Source organism: Ambystoma mexicanum, chromosome 4q, assembly GCF_040938575.1.
Source record: "Ambystoma mexicanum isolate Mex_15411 chromosome 4q, UKY_AmexF1_1, whole genome shotgun sequence".
Lineage (NCBI taxonomy): Eukaryota > Metazoa > Chordata > Amphibia > Caudata > Ambystomatidae > Ambystoma > Ambystoma mexicanum.
In genome coordinates this window covers 12,339,539-12,353,543 of record NC_090928.1, presented here as the reverse complement: position 1 = coordinate 12,353,543, position 14,005 = coordinate 12,339,539, and positions in this window count along the sequence as shown.

The following is a 14,005-nucleotide window of genomic DNA, read 5'->3' as shown; positions in this document are numbered from 1 at the left end:
ATATCACGTCTCATGTTATAGGAAGGATCTCAGGTTTGGTATTAGAAGCATTGAGATATCACATCTCATGCTATCGGAAGGATCTCAGGTTTGGTATTAGAGGCATTGAGATATCACATCTCATGCTATCGGAAGGGTCTCAGGATTGGAATGGGAAGGAGTTGGATATCACATCTCATGCTAAAGGGAGGGTCTCAGGTTTGGAAGGGGAAGGATTTGGATATCACATCTCATGTTATAGGAAGGATCTCAGGTTTGGTATTAGAGGCATTGAGATATCACATCTCATGCTATCTATCATAAGGGTCTCAGGATTGGAATGGGAAGGAGTTGGATATCACATCTCATGCTAAAGGGAGGGTCTCAGGTTTGGAAGGGGAAGGATTTGGATATCACATCACATGTTATAAGAAGGATCTCAGGTTTGGTATTAGAAGCATTGAGATATCACATCTCATGCTATCGGAAGGGTCTCAGGATTGGAACGGGAAGGAGTCGGATATCACATCTCATGCTATAGGAAGGCTCTCAGGTTTGGAAGGGGAAAGAGTTGGATGTCACATTTCATGTTAGAGGTAGGATCTCAGGTTTGGTATTAGAGGCATTGAGATATCACATCTCATGCTATCAGAAGGGTCTCAGGATTGGAATGGGAAGGAGTTGGATATCACATCTCATGCTAAAGGGAGGGTCTCAGGTTTGGAAGGGGAAGGATTTGGATATCACGTCTCATGTTATAGGAAGGATCTCAGGTTTGGTATTAGAAGCATTGAGATATCACATCTCATGCTATCGGAAGGATCTCAGGTTTGGTGGTTTGGTATTAGAGGCATTGAGATATCACATCTCATGCTAAAGGGAGGGTCTCAGGTTTGGAAGGGGAAGGATTTGGATATCACATCTCTTGTTATAGGAAGGATCACAGGTTTGGTATTAGAAGCATTGAGATATCACATCTCATGCTATCGGAAGGATCTCAGGATTGGAATGGGACGGAGTTGGATATCACATCTCATGCTAAAGGGAGGGTCTCAGGTTTGGAAGGGGAAGGATGTGGATATCACATTTCATGTTAGAGGTAGGATCTCAGGTTTGGTATTGGAGGCATTGAGATATCACAGCTCATGCTATCAGAAGGGTCTCAAGATGGGAATGGGAAGGAGTTGGATATCACATCTCATGCTAAAGGGAGGGTCTCAGGTTTGGAAGGGGAAGGATTTGGATATCACATCTCATGTTATCGGAAGGATCTCAGGTTTGGTATTAGAAGCATTGAGATATCACATCTCATGCTATAGGAAGGGTCTCAGGTTTGGTATTAGAAGCATTGAGATATCAAGTCTCATGGTATAGGAAGGGTCTCAGAATTGGAATGGGAAGGAGTTGGATATCTCAAGCTATAGGATGGGTCTCAGGATTGGAATGGGAAGGGGTTTGATATCACAACTCATGCCATAGTATGGGTCTCAGGTTTGGTAGAAACATTGGGATATCACATCTCATGCTATCGGAAGGGTATCAGGATTTTATTTGGAAGGAGTTGGATATCCCATCTCATGCTATAGGAAGGGTCTCAGGTTGGAATGGGAAGGAGTTGGATATCACATCTCATGTTATAGGAAGGGTCCCAGGATTGGAATGGGAAGGACTTGGATATCATATCTCATGCTATAGGAAGGCTCTCAGGTTTGGAAGGGGAAGGAGTTGGATATCACATTTCATGTTAGAGGAAGGATCTCAGGTTTGGTATTAGAGGCATTAAGATATCACATCTCATGTTATAGGAAGGGTCTCACGTTTGGTATAAGCATTGAGATATCACATCTCATGCTATAGGAAGGGTCTCAGGATTGGAATGGGAAGGAGTTGGATATCACATCTCAAGCTATAGGAAGGGTCTCACGTTTGGTATAAGCATTGAGATATCACATCTCATGCTATAGGAAGGGTCTCAGGATTGGAATGGGAAGGTGTTGGATATCACATCTCATGTTATAGGAAAGATCTCAGGTTTGGTATTAGAAGCATTGCGACATCACATCTCATGTTATAGGAAGGGTCTCAGGATTGGAATGGGAAGAAGTTGGCTATCACATCTCATGCTATAGGAAGGGTCTCAGGTTTGGTATAAGCATAGAGATATCACATCTCATGCTATAGGAAGGGTCTCAGGATTGGAATGGGAAGGAGTTGTATATGACATCTCATGCCATAGGAAGGGTCTCAGGTTTGGAATAAGCATTGAGATATCACATCTCATGCTATAGGAAGGGTCTCAGGATTGGAATGGGACGGACTTGGATATCACATCTCATGCTATAGGAAGGGTCTCAGGTTTGGAAGGGGAAGGATTTGGATATCACATCGCATGTTATAGGAAGGATCTCAGGTTTGGTAAGGGAAGGAGTTGGATATCACATTTCATGTTAGAGGTAGGATCTCAGGTTTGGTATTAGAGGCATTGAGGTATCACATCTCATGCTATCAGAAGGGTCTCAGGATTGGAATGGGAAGGAGTTGGATATCACATCTCATGCTAAAGGGAGGGTCTCAGGTTTGGAAGGGGAAGGATTTGGATATCACATTGCATGTTATAGGAAGGATCTCAGGTTTGGTATTAGAATCATTGAGATATCACATCTCATGCTATCGGAAGTATCTCAGGTTTGGTATTAGAGGCAGTGAGATATCACATCTCATGCTATCATAAGGGTCTCAGGATTGGAATGGGAAGGAGTTGGATATCACTTCTCATGCTAAAGGGAGGGTCTCAGGTTTGGAAGGGGAAGGATTTGGATATCACATCACATGTTATAAGAAGGATCTCAGGTTTGGTATTAGAAGCATTGAGATATCACATCTCATGCTATCAGAAGGGTCTCAGGATTGGTATGGGAAGGAGTTGGATATCACATCTCATGCTATAGGAAGGGTCTCAGGTTTGGAACGGGAAGGAGTTGGATATCACATCTCATGTTATAGGAAGAGTCTCAGGTTTGGTATAAGCATTGAGATATCACATCTCTGCAATCGGAAGTGTCTCAGGATTGGGATGGGAAGGAGTTGGATATCACATCTCATGCTATAGGAAGGGTCTCAGGTTTGGAACGGGAAGGAGTTGGATATCCCATCTCATGTTATAGGACGGGTCTCAGGTTTGGTATTAGAAGCATTGAGATATCACATCGCATGCTGTAGGAAGGGTCTCAGGATTGGAATGGGAAGGAGTTGGATATTACATCTCATGCTATAGGAAGGGTCTCAGGTTTGGTATAAGCATTGAGCTATCACATCTCTGCTATCGGAAGTGTCTCAGGATTGGAATGGGAAGGAGTTGGATATCCCATCTCATGTTATAGGACGGGTCTCAGGTTTGTTATTAGAATCATTGAGATATCATATTGCATGCTGTAGGAAGGGTCTAAGGATTGGAATGGGAAGGACTTGAATATCACATCTCATGCTATAGGTAGGCTCTCAGGTTTGGAAAGGGAAGGAGTTGGATATCACATTTCATGTTAGAGGAAGGATCTCCGGTTTGGTATTAGAGGCATTGAGATATCACATCTCATGCTATAGGAAGGGTCTCAGGATTGGAATGGGAAGGAGTTGGATATCACATCTCATGTTATAGGAAGGATCTCAGGTTTGGTATTAGAAGCATTGAGATATCACATCTCATGCTATAGGAAGGGTCTCAGGATTGGAATGGGAAGGAGTTGTATATGACATCTCATGCCATAGGAAGGGTCTCAGGTTTGGTATAAGCATTGAGATATCACATCTCTGCTATCGGAAGGGTCTCAGGATTGGGAAGGAGTTGGATATCCCATCTCATGTTATAGGAAGAGTCTCAGGTTTGGTATTAGAAGCATTGAGATATCACATCTGATGCTATAGGAAGTGTCTCAGGATTGGAATGGGAAGGAGTTTGATATCACATCTCATGCCATGTATGGGTCTCAGGTTTTGTAGAAGCATTGGGATATCACATCTCATGCTATCGGAAGGGTATCAGGATTGGATTTGGAAGGAGTTGGATATCACATCTCATGTTATAGGAAGGGTCTCAGGATTGGAATGGGAAGGACTTGGATATCACATCTCATGCTATAGGAAGGCTCTCAGGTTTGGAAGGGGAAGAAGTTGGATATCACATTTCATGTTAGAGGTAGGATCTCAGGTTTGGTATTAGAGGCATTGAGATATCACATATCATGCTATCAGAAGGGTCTCAGGATTGGAATGGGAAGGAGTTGGATATCACATCTCATGCTAAAGGGAGGGTCTCAGGTTTGGAAGGGGAAGGATTTGGATATCACGTCTCATGTTATAGGAAGGATCTCAGGTTTGGTATTAGAAGCATTGAGATATCACATCTCATGCTATCGGAAGGATCTCAGGTTTGGTATTAGAGGCATTGAGATATCACATCTCATGCTATCGGAAGGGTCTCAGGATTGGAATGGGAAGGAGTTGGATATCACATCTCATGCTAAAGGGAGGGTCTCAGGTTTGGAAGGGGAAGGATTTGGATATCACATCTCATGTTATAGGAAGGATCTCAGGTTTGGTATTAGAGGCATTGAGATATCACATCTCATGCTATCTATCATAAGGGTCTCAGGATTGGAATGGGAAGGAGTTGGATATCACATCTCATGCTAAAGGGAGGGTCTCAGGTTTGGAAGGGGAAGGATTTGGATATCACATCACATGTTATAAGAAGGATCTCAGGTTTGGTATTAGAAGCATTGAGATATCACATCTCATGCTATCGGAAGGGTCTCAGGATTGGAACGGGAAGGAGTCGGATATCACATCTCATGCTATAGGAAGGCTCTCAGGTTTGGAAGGGGAAAGAGTTGGATATCACATTTCATGTTAGAGGTAGGATCTCAGGTTTGGTATTAGAGGCATTGAGATATCACATCTCATGCTATCAGAAGGGTCTCAGGATTGGAATGGGAAGGAGTTGGATATCACATCTCATGCTAAAGGGAGGGTCTCAGGTTTGGAAGGGGAAGGATTTGGATATCACGTCTCATGTTATAGGAAGGATCTCAGGTTTGGTATTAGAAGCATTGAGATATCACATCTCATGCTATCGGAAGGATCTCAGGTTTGGTGGTTTGGTATTAGAGGCATTGAGATATCACATCTCATGCTAAAGGGAGGGTCTCAGGTTTGGAAGGGGAAGGATTTGGATATCACATCTCTTGTTATAGGAAGGATCACAGGTTTGGTATTAGAAGCATTGAGATATCACATCTCATGCTATCGGAAGGATCTCAGGATTGGAATGGGACGGAGTTGGATATCACATCTCATGCTAAAGGGAGGGTCTCAGGTTTGGAAGGGGAAGGATGTGGATATCACATTTCATGTTAGAGGTAGGATCTCAGGTTTGGTATTGGAGGCATTGAGATATCACAGCTCATGCTATCAGAAGGGTCTCAAGATGGGAATGGGAAGGAGTTGGATATCACATCTCATGCTAAAGGGAGGGTCTCAGGTTTGGAATGGGAAGGATTTGGATATCACATCTCATGTTATCGGAAGGATCTCAGGTTTGGTATTAGAAGCATTGAGATATCACATCTCATGCTATAGGAAGGGTCTCAGGTTTGGTATTAGAAGCATTGAGATATCAAGTCTCATGGTATAGGAAGGGTCTCAGAATTGGAATGGGAAGGAGTTGGATATCTCAAGCTATAGGATGGGTCTCAGGATTGGAATGGGAAGGGGTTTGATATCACAACTCATGCCATAGTATGGGTCTCAGGTTTGGTAGAAACATTGGGATATCACATCTCATGCTATCGGAAGGGTATCAGGATTTTATTTGGAAGGAGTTGGATATCCCATCTCATGCTATAGGAAGGGTCTCAGGTTGGAATGGGAAGGAGTTGGATATCACATCTCATGTTATAGGAAGGGTCCCAGGATTGGAATGGGAAGGACTTGGATATCATATCTCATGCTATAGGAAGGCTCTCAGGTTTGGAAGGGGAAGGAGTTGGATATCACATTTCATGTTAGAGGAAGGATCTCAGGTTTGGTATTAGAGGCATTAAGATATCACATCTCATGTTATAGGAAGGGTCTCACGTTTGGTATAAGCATTGAGATATCACATCTCATGCTATAGGAAGGGTCTCAGGATTGGAATGGGAAGGAGTCGGATATCACATCTCATGCTAAAGGGAGGGTCTCAGGTTTGGAAGGGGAAGGAGTTGGATATCACATTTCATGTTAGAGGTAGGATCTCAGGTTTGGTATTAGAGGCATTGAGATATCACATCTCATGCTATCAGAAGGGTCTCAGGATTGGAATGGGAAGGAGTTGGATATCACATCTCATGCTAAAGGGAGGGTCTCAGGTTTGGAAGGGGAAGGATTTGGATATCACATCTCATGTTATAGGAAGGATCTCAGGTTTGGTATTAGAAGCACTGAGATATCACATCTCATGCTATCGGAAGGATCTCAGGTTTGGTATTAGAGGCATTGAGATATCACATCTCATGCTATCAGAAGGGTCTCAGGATTGGAATGGGAAGGAGTCGGATATCACATCTCATGCTAAAGGGAGGGTCTCAGGTTTGGAAGTGGAAGGATTTGGATATCACATCTCATGTTATAGGAAGGATCTCAGGTTTGGTATTAGAAGCATTGAGATATCACATCTCATGCTATAGGAAGGGTCTCAGGATTGGAATGGGAAGGAGTTGGATATCACATCTCAAGCTATAGAAAGGGTCTCAGGATTGGAATGGGAAGGAGTTGGATATCACATCTCAAGCTATAGTAAGGGTCTCAGGATTGGAATGGGAAGGAGTTGGATATCACATCTCATGCTATAGGAAGGGTCTCAGGTTTGGTATTAGCATTGAGATATCCCATCTCATGCTATAGGAAGGGTCTCAGGTTTGGAATCGGAAGGAGTTGTATATGACATCTCATGCCATAGGTAGGGTCTCAGGTTTGGTATAAGCATTGAGATATCACATCTCTGCTATTGGAAGGGTCTCAGGATTGGAATGGGAAGGAGTTGGATATCCCATCTCGTTGTAGGAAGGGTCTCAGGTTTTGTATTAGAAGCATTGAGATATCACATCTCATGGTATAGGACGGGTCTCAGAATTGGAATGGGAAGGAGTTAGATATCACTTCTCAAGCTATAGGAAGGGTCTCAGGATTGGAATGGGAAGGAGTTGGATATCACATCTCATGCTAAAGGGAGGGTCTCGGGTTTGGAAGGGAAAGGATTTGGATATCACATTGCATGTTATAGGAAGGATCTCAGGTTTGGTATTAGAATCATTGAGATATCACATCTCATGCTATCGGAAGTATCTCAGGTTTGGTATTAGAGGCATTGAGATATCACATCTCATGCTATCATAAGGGTCTCAGGATTGGAATGGGAAGGAGTTGGATATCACTTCTCATGCTAAAGGGAGGGTCTCAGGTTTGGAAGGGGAAGGATTTGGATATCACATCACATGTTATAAGAAGGATCTCAGGTTTGGTATTAGAAGCATTGAGATATCACATCTCATGCTATCAGAAGGGTCTCAGGATTGGAATGGGAGGGAGTTGGATATCACATCTCATGCTATAGGAAGGGTCTCAGGTTTGGAACGGGAAGGAGTTGGATATCACATCTCATGTTATAGGAAGAGTCTCAGGTTTGGTATAAGCATTGAGATATCACATCTCTGCAATCGGAAGTGTCTCAGGATTGGGATGGGAAGGAGTTGGATATCACATCTCATGCTATAGGAAGGGTCTCAGGTTTGGAACGGGAAGGAGTTGGATATCCCATCTCATGTTATAGGACGGGTCTCAGGTTTGGTATTAGAAGCATTGAGATATCACATCGCATGCTGTAGGAAGGGTCTCAGGATTGGAATGGGAAGGAGTTGGATATTACATCTCATGCTATAGGAAGGGTCTCAGGTTTGGTATAAGCATTGAGCTATCACATCTCTGCTATCGGAAGTGTCTCAGGATTGGAATGGGAAGGAGTTGGATATCCCATCTCATGTTATAGGACGGGTCTCAGGTTTGTTATTAGAATCATTGAGATATCATATTGCATGCTGTAGGAAGGGTCTAAGGATTGGAATGGGAAGGACTTGAATATCACATCTCATGCTATGGGTAGGCTCTCAGGTTTGGAAAGGGAAGGAGTTGGATATCACATTTCATGTTAGAGGAAGGATCTCCGGTTTGGTATTAGAGGCATTGAGATATCACATCTCATGCTATAGGAAGGGTCTCAGGATTGGAATGGGAAGGAGTTGGATATCACATCTCATGTTATAGGAAGGATCTCAGGTTTGGTATTAGAAGCATTGAGATATCACATCTCATGCTATAGGAAGGGTCTCAGGATTGGAATGGGAAGGAGTTGTATATGACATCTCATGCCATAGGAAGGGTCTCAGGTTTGGTATAAGCATTGAGATATCACATCTCTGCTATCGGAAGGGTCTCAGGATTGGGAAGGAGTTGGATATCCCATCTCATGTTATAGGAAGAGTCTCAGGTTTGGTATTAGAAGCATTGAGATATCACATCTGATGCTATAGGAAGTGTCTCAGGATTGGAATGGGAAGGAGTTTGATATCACATCTCATGCCATGTATGGGTCTCAGGTTTTGTAGAAGCATTGGGATATCACATCTCATGCTATCGGAAGGGTATCAGGATTGGATTTGGAAGGAGTTGGATATCACATCTCATGTTATAGGAAGGGTCTCAGGATTGGAATGGGAAGGACTTGGATATCACATCTCATGCTATAGGAAGGCTCTCAGGTTTGGAAGGGGAAGAAGTTGGATATCACATTTCATGTTAGAGGTAGGATCTCAGGTTTGGTATTAGAGGCATTGAGATATCACATATCATGCTATCAGAAGGGTCTCAGGATTGGAATGGGAAGGAGTTGGATATCACATCTCATGCTAAAGGGAGGGTCTCAGGTTTGGAAGGGGAAGGATTTGGATATCACGTCTCATGTTATAGGAAGGATCTCAGGTTTGGTATTAGAAGCATTGAGATATCACATCTCATGCTATCGGAAGGATCTCAGGTTTGGTATTAGAGGCATTGAGATATCACATCTCATGCTATCGGAAGGGTCTCAGGATTGGAATGGGAAGGAGTTGGATATCACATCTCATGCTAAAGGGAGGGTCTCAGGTTTGGAAGGGGAAGGATTTGGATATCACATCTCATGTTATAGGAAGGATCTCAGGTTTGGTATTAGAGGCATTGAGATATCACATCTCATGCTATCTATCATAAGGGTCTCAGGATTGGAATGGGAAGGAGTTGGATATCACATCTCATGCTAAAGGGAGGGTCTCAGGTTTGTAAGGGGAAGGATTTGGATATCACATCACATGTTATAAGAAGGATCTCAGGTTTGGTATTAGAAGCATTGAGATATCACATCTCATGCTATCGGAAGGGTCTCAGGATTGGAACGGGAAGGAGTCGGATATCACATCTCATGCTATAGGAAGGCTCTCAGGTTTGGAAGGGGAAAGAGTTGGATATCACATTTCATGTTAGAGGTAGGATCTCAGGTTTGGTATTAGAGGCATTGAGATATCACATCTCATGCTATCAGAAGGGTCTCAGGATTGGAATGGGAAGGAGTTGGATATCACATCTCATGCTAAAGGGAGGGTCTCAGGTTTGGAAGGGGAAGGATTTGGATATCACGTCTCATGTTATAGGAAGGATCTCAGGTTTGGTATTAGAAGCATTGAGATATCACATCTCATGCTATCGGAAGGATCTCAGGTTTGGTGGTTTGGTATTAGAGGCATTGAGATATCACATCTCATGCTAAAGGGAGGGTCTCAGGTTTGGAAGGGGAAGGATTTGGATATCACATCTCTTGTTATAGGAAGGATCACAGGTTTGGTATTAGAAGCATTGAGATATCACATCTCATGCTATCGGAAGGATCTCAGGATTGGAATGGGACGGAGTTGGATATCACATCTCATGCTAAAGGGAGGGTCTCAGGTTTGGAAGGGGAAGGATGTGGATATCACATTTCATGTTAGAGGTAGGATCTCAGGTTTGGTATTGGAGGCATTGAGATATCACAGCTCATGCTATCAGAAGGGTCTCAAGATGGGAATGGGAAGGAGTTGGATATCACATCTCATGCTAAAGGGAGGGTCTCAGGTTTGGAAGGGGAAGGATTTGGATATCACATCTCATGTTATCGGAAGGATCTCAGGTTTGGTATTAGAAGCATTGAGATATCACATCTCATGCTATAGGAAGGGTCTCAGGTTTGGTATTAGAAGCATTGAGATATCAAGTCTCATGGTATAGGAAGGGTCTCAGAATTGGAATGGGAAGGAGTTGGATATCTCAAGCTATAGGATGGGTCTCAGGATTGGAATGGGAAGGGGTTTGATATCACAACTCATGCCATAGTATGGGTCTCAGGTTTGGTAGAAACATTGGGATATCACATCTCATGCTATCGGAAGGGTATCAGGATTTTATTTGGAAGGAGTTGGATATCCCATCTCATGCTATAGGAAGGGTCTCAGGTTGGAATGGGAAGGAGTTGGATATCACATCTCATGTTATAGGAAGGGTCCCAGGATTGGAATGGGAAGGACTTGGATATCATATCTCATGCTATAGGAAGGCTCTCAGGTTTGGAAGGGGAAGGAGTTGGATATCACATTTCATGTTAGAGGAAGGATCTCAGGTTTGGTATTAGAGGCATTAAGATATCACATCTCATGTTATAGGAAGGGTCTCACGTTTGGTATAAGCATTGAGATATCACATCTCATGCTATAGGAAGGGTCTCAGGATTGGAATGGGAAGGAGTTGGATATCACATCTCAAGCTATAGGAAGGGTCTCACGTTTGGTATAAGCATTGAGATATCACATCTCATGCTATAGGAAGGGTCTCAGGATTGGAATGGGAAGGTGTTGGATATCACATCTCATGTTATAGGAAAGATCTCAGGTTTGGTATTAGAAGCATTGCGACATCACATCTCATGTTATAGGAAGGGTCTCAGGATTGGAATGGGAAGAAGTTGGCTATCACATCTCATGCTATAGGAAGGGTCTCAGGTTTGGTATAAGCATAGAGATATCACATCTCATGCTATAGGAAGGGTCTCAGGATTGGAATGGGAAGGAGTTGTATATGACATCTCATGCCATAGGAAGGGTCTCAGGTTTGGAATAAGCATTGAGATATCACATCTCATGCTATAGGAAGGGTCTCAGGATTGGAATGGGACGGACTTGGATATCACATCTCATGCTATAGGAAGGGTCTCAGGTTTGGAAGGGGAAGGATTTGGATATCACATCGCATGTTATAGGAAGGATCTCAGGTTTGGTAAGGGAAGGAGTTGGATATCACATTTCATGTTAGAGGTAGGATCTCAGGTTTGGTATTAGAGGCATTGAGGTATCACATCTCATGCTATCAGAAGGGTCTCAGGATTGGAATGGGAAGGAGTTGGATATCACATCTCATGCTAAAGGGAGGGTCTCAGGTTTGGAAGGGGAAGGATTTGGATATCACATTGCATGTTATAGGAAGGATCTCAGGTTTGGTATTAGAATCATTGAGATATCACATCTCATGCTATCGGAAGTATCTCAGGTTTGGTATTAGAGGCATTGAGATATCACATCTCATGCTATCATAAGGGTCTCAGGATTGGAATGGGAAGGAGTTGGATATCACTTCTCATGCTAAAGGGAGGGTCTCAGGTTTGGAAGGGGAAGGATTTGGATATCACATCACATGTTATAAGAAGGATCTCAGGTTTGGTATTAGAAGCATTGAGATATCACATCTCATGCTATCAGAAGGGTCTCAGGATTGGTATGGGAAGGAGTTGGATATCACATCTCATGCTATAGGAAGGGTCTCAGGTTTGGAACGGGAAGGAGTTGGATATCACATCTCATGTTATAGGAAGAGTCTCAGGTTTGGTATAAGCATTGAGATATCACATCTCTGCAATCGGAAGTGTCTCAGGATTGGGATGGGAAGGAGTTGGATATCACATCTCATGCTATAGGAAGGGTCTCAGGTTTGGAACGGGAAGGAGTTGGATATCCCATCTCATGTTATAGGACGGGTCTCAGGTTTGGTATTAGAAGCATTGAGATATCACATCGCATGCTGTAGGAAGGGTCTCAGGATTGGAATGGGAAGGAGTTGGATATTACATCTCATGCTATAGGAAGGGTCTCAGGTTTGGTATAAGCATTGAGATATCACATCTCTGCTATCGGAAGTGTCTCAGGATTGGAATGGGAAGGAGTTGGATATCCCATCTCATGTTATAGGACGGGTCTCAGGTTTGTTATTAGAATTATTGAGATATCATATTGCATGCTGTAGGAAGGGTCTAAGGATTGGAATGGGAAGGACTTGAATATCACATCTCATGCTATAGGTAGGCTCTCAGGTTTGGAAAGGGAAGGAGTTGGATATCACATTTCATGTTAGAGGAAGGATCTCAGGTTTGGTATTAGAGGCATTGAGATATCACATCTCATGCTATAGGAAGGGTCTCAGGATTGGAATGGGAAGGAGTTGGATATCACATTTCATGCTATAGGAAGGGTCTCAGGTTTGGTATAAGCATTGAGATGTCACATCTCATGCTACAGGAAGGGTCTCAGGATTGGAATGGGAAGGAGTTGTATATGACATCTCATGCCATAGGAAGGGTCTCAGGTTTGGTATTAGAAGCATTGAGATATCACATCTCTGCTATCGGAAGGGTCTCAGGATTGGAATGGGAAGGAGTTGGATATCCCATCTCAGGTTATAGGAAGAGTCTCAGGTTTGGTTTTAGAAGCATTGAGATATCACATCTGATGCTATAGGAAGTGTCTCAGGATTGGAATGGGAAGGAGTTTGATATCACATCTCATGCCATGTATGGGTCTCAGGTTTTGTAGAAGCATTGGGATATCACATCTCATGCTATCGGAAGGGTATCAGGATTGGATTTGGAAGGAGTTGGATATCACATCTCATGTTATAGGAAGGGTCTCAGGATTGGAATGGGAAGGACTTGGATATCACATCTCATGCTATAGGAAGGCTCTCAGGTTTGGAAGGGGAAGGAGTTGGATATCACATTTCATGTTAGAGGTAGGATCTCAGGTTTGGTATTAGAGGCATTGAGATATCACATATCATGCTATCAGAAGGGTCTCAGGATTGGAATGGGAAGGAGTTGGATATCACATCTCATGCTAAAGGGAGGGTCTCAGGTTTGTAAGGGGAAGGATTTGGATATCACGTCTCATGTTATAGGAAGGATCTCAGGTTTGGTATTAGAAGCATTGAGATATCACATCTCATGCTATCGGAAGGATCTCAGGTTTGGTATTAGAGGCATTGAGATATCACATCTCATGCTAAAGGGAGGGTCTCAGGTTTGGAAGGGGAAGGATTTGGATATCACATCTCTTGTTATAGGAAGGATCACAGGTTTGGTATTAGAGGCATTGAGATATCACATCTCATGCTATCGGAAGGGTCTCAGGATTGGAATGGGAAGGAGTTGGATATCACATCTCATGCTAAAGGGAGGGTCTCAGGTTTGGAAGGGGAAGGATTTGGATATCACATCTCATGTTATAGGAAGGATCTCAGGTTTGGTATTAGAGGCATTGAGATATCACATCTCATGCTATCTATCATAAGGGTCTCAGGATTGGAATGGGAAGGAGTTGGATATCACATCTCATGCTAAAGGGAGGGTCTCAGGTTTGGAAGGGGAAGGATTTGGATATCACATCACATGTTATAAGAAGGATCTCAGGTTTGGTATTAGAAGCATTGAGATATCACATCTCATGCTATCGGAAGGGTCTCAGGATTGGAACGGGAAGGAGTCGGATATCACATCTCATGCTATAGGAAGGCTCTCAGGTTTGGAAGGGGAAAGAGTTGGATATCA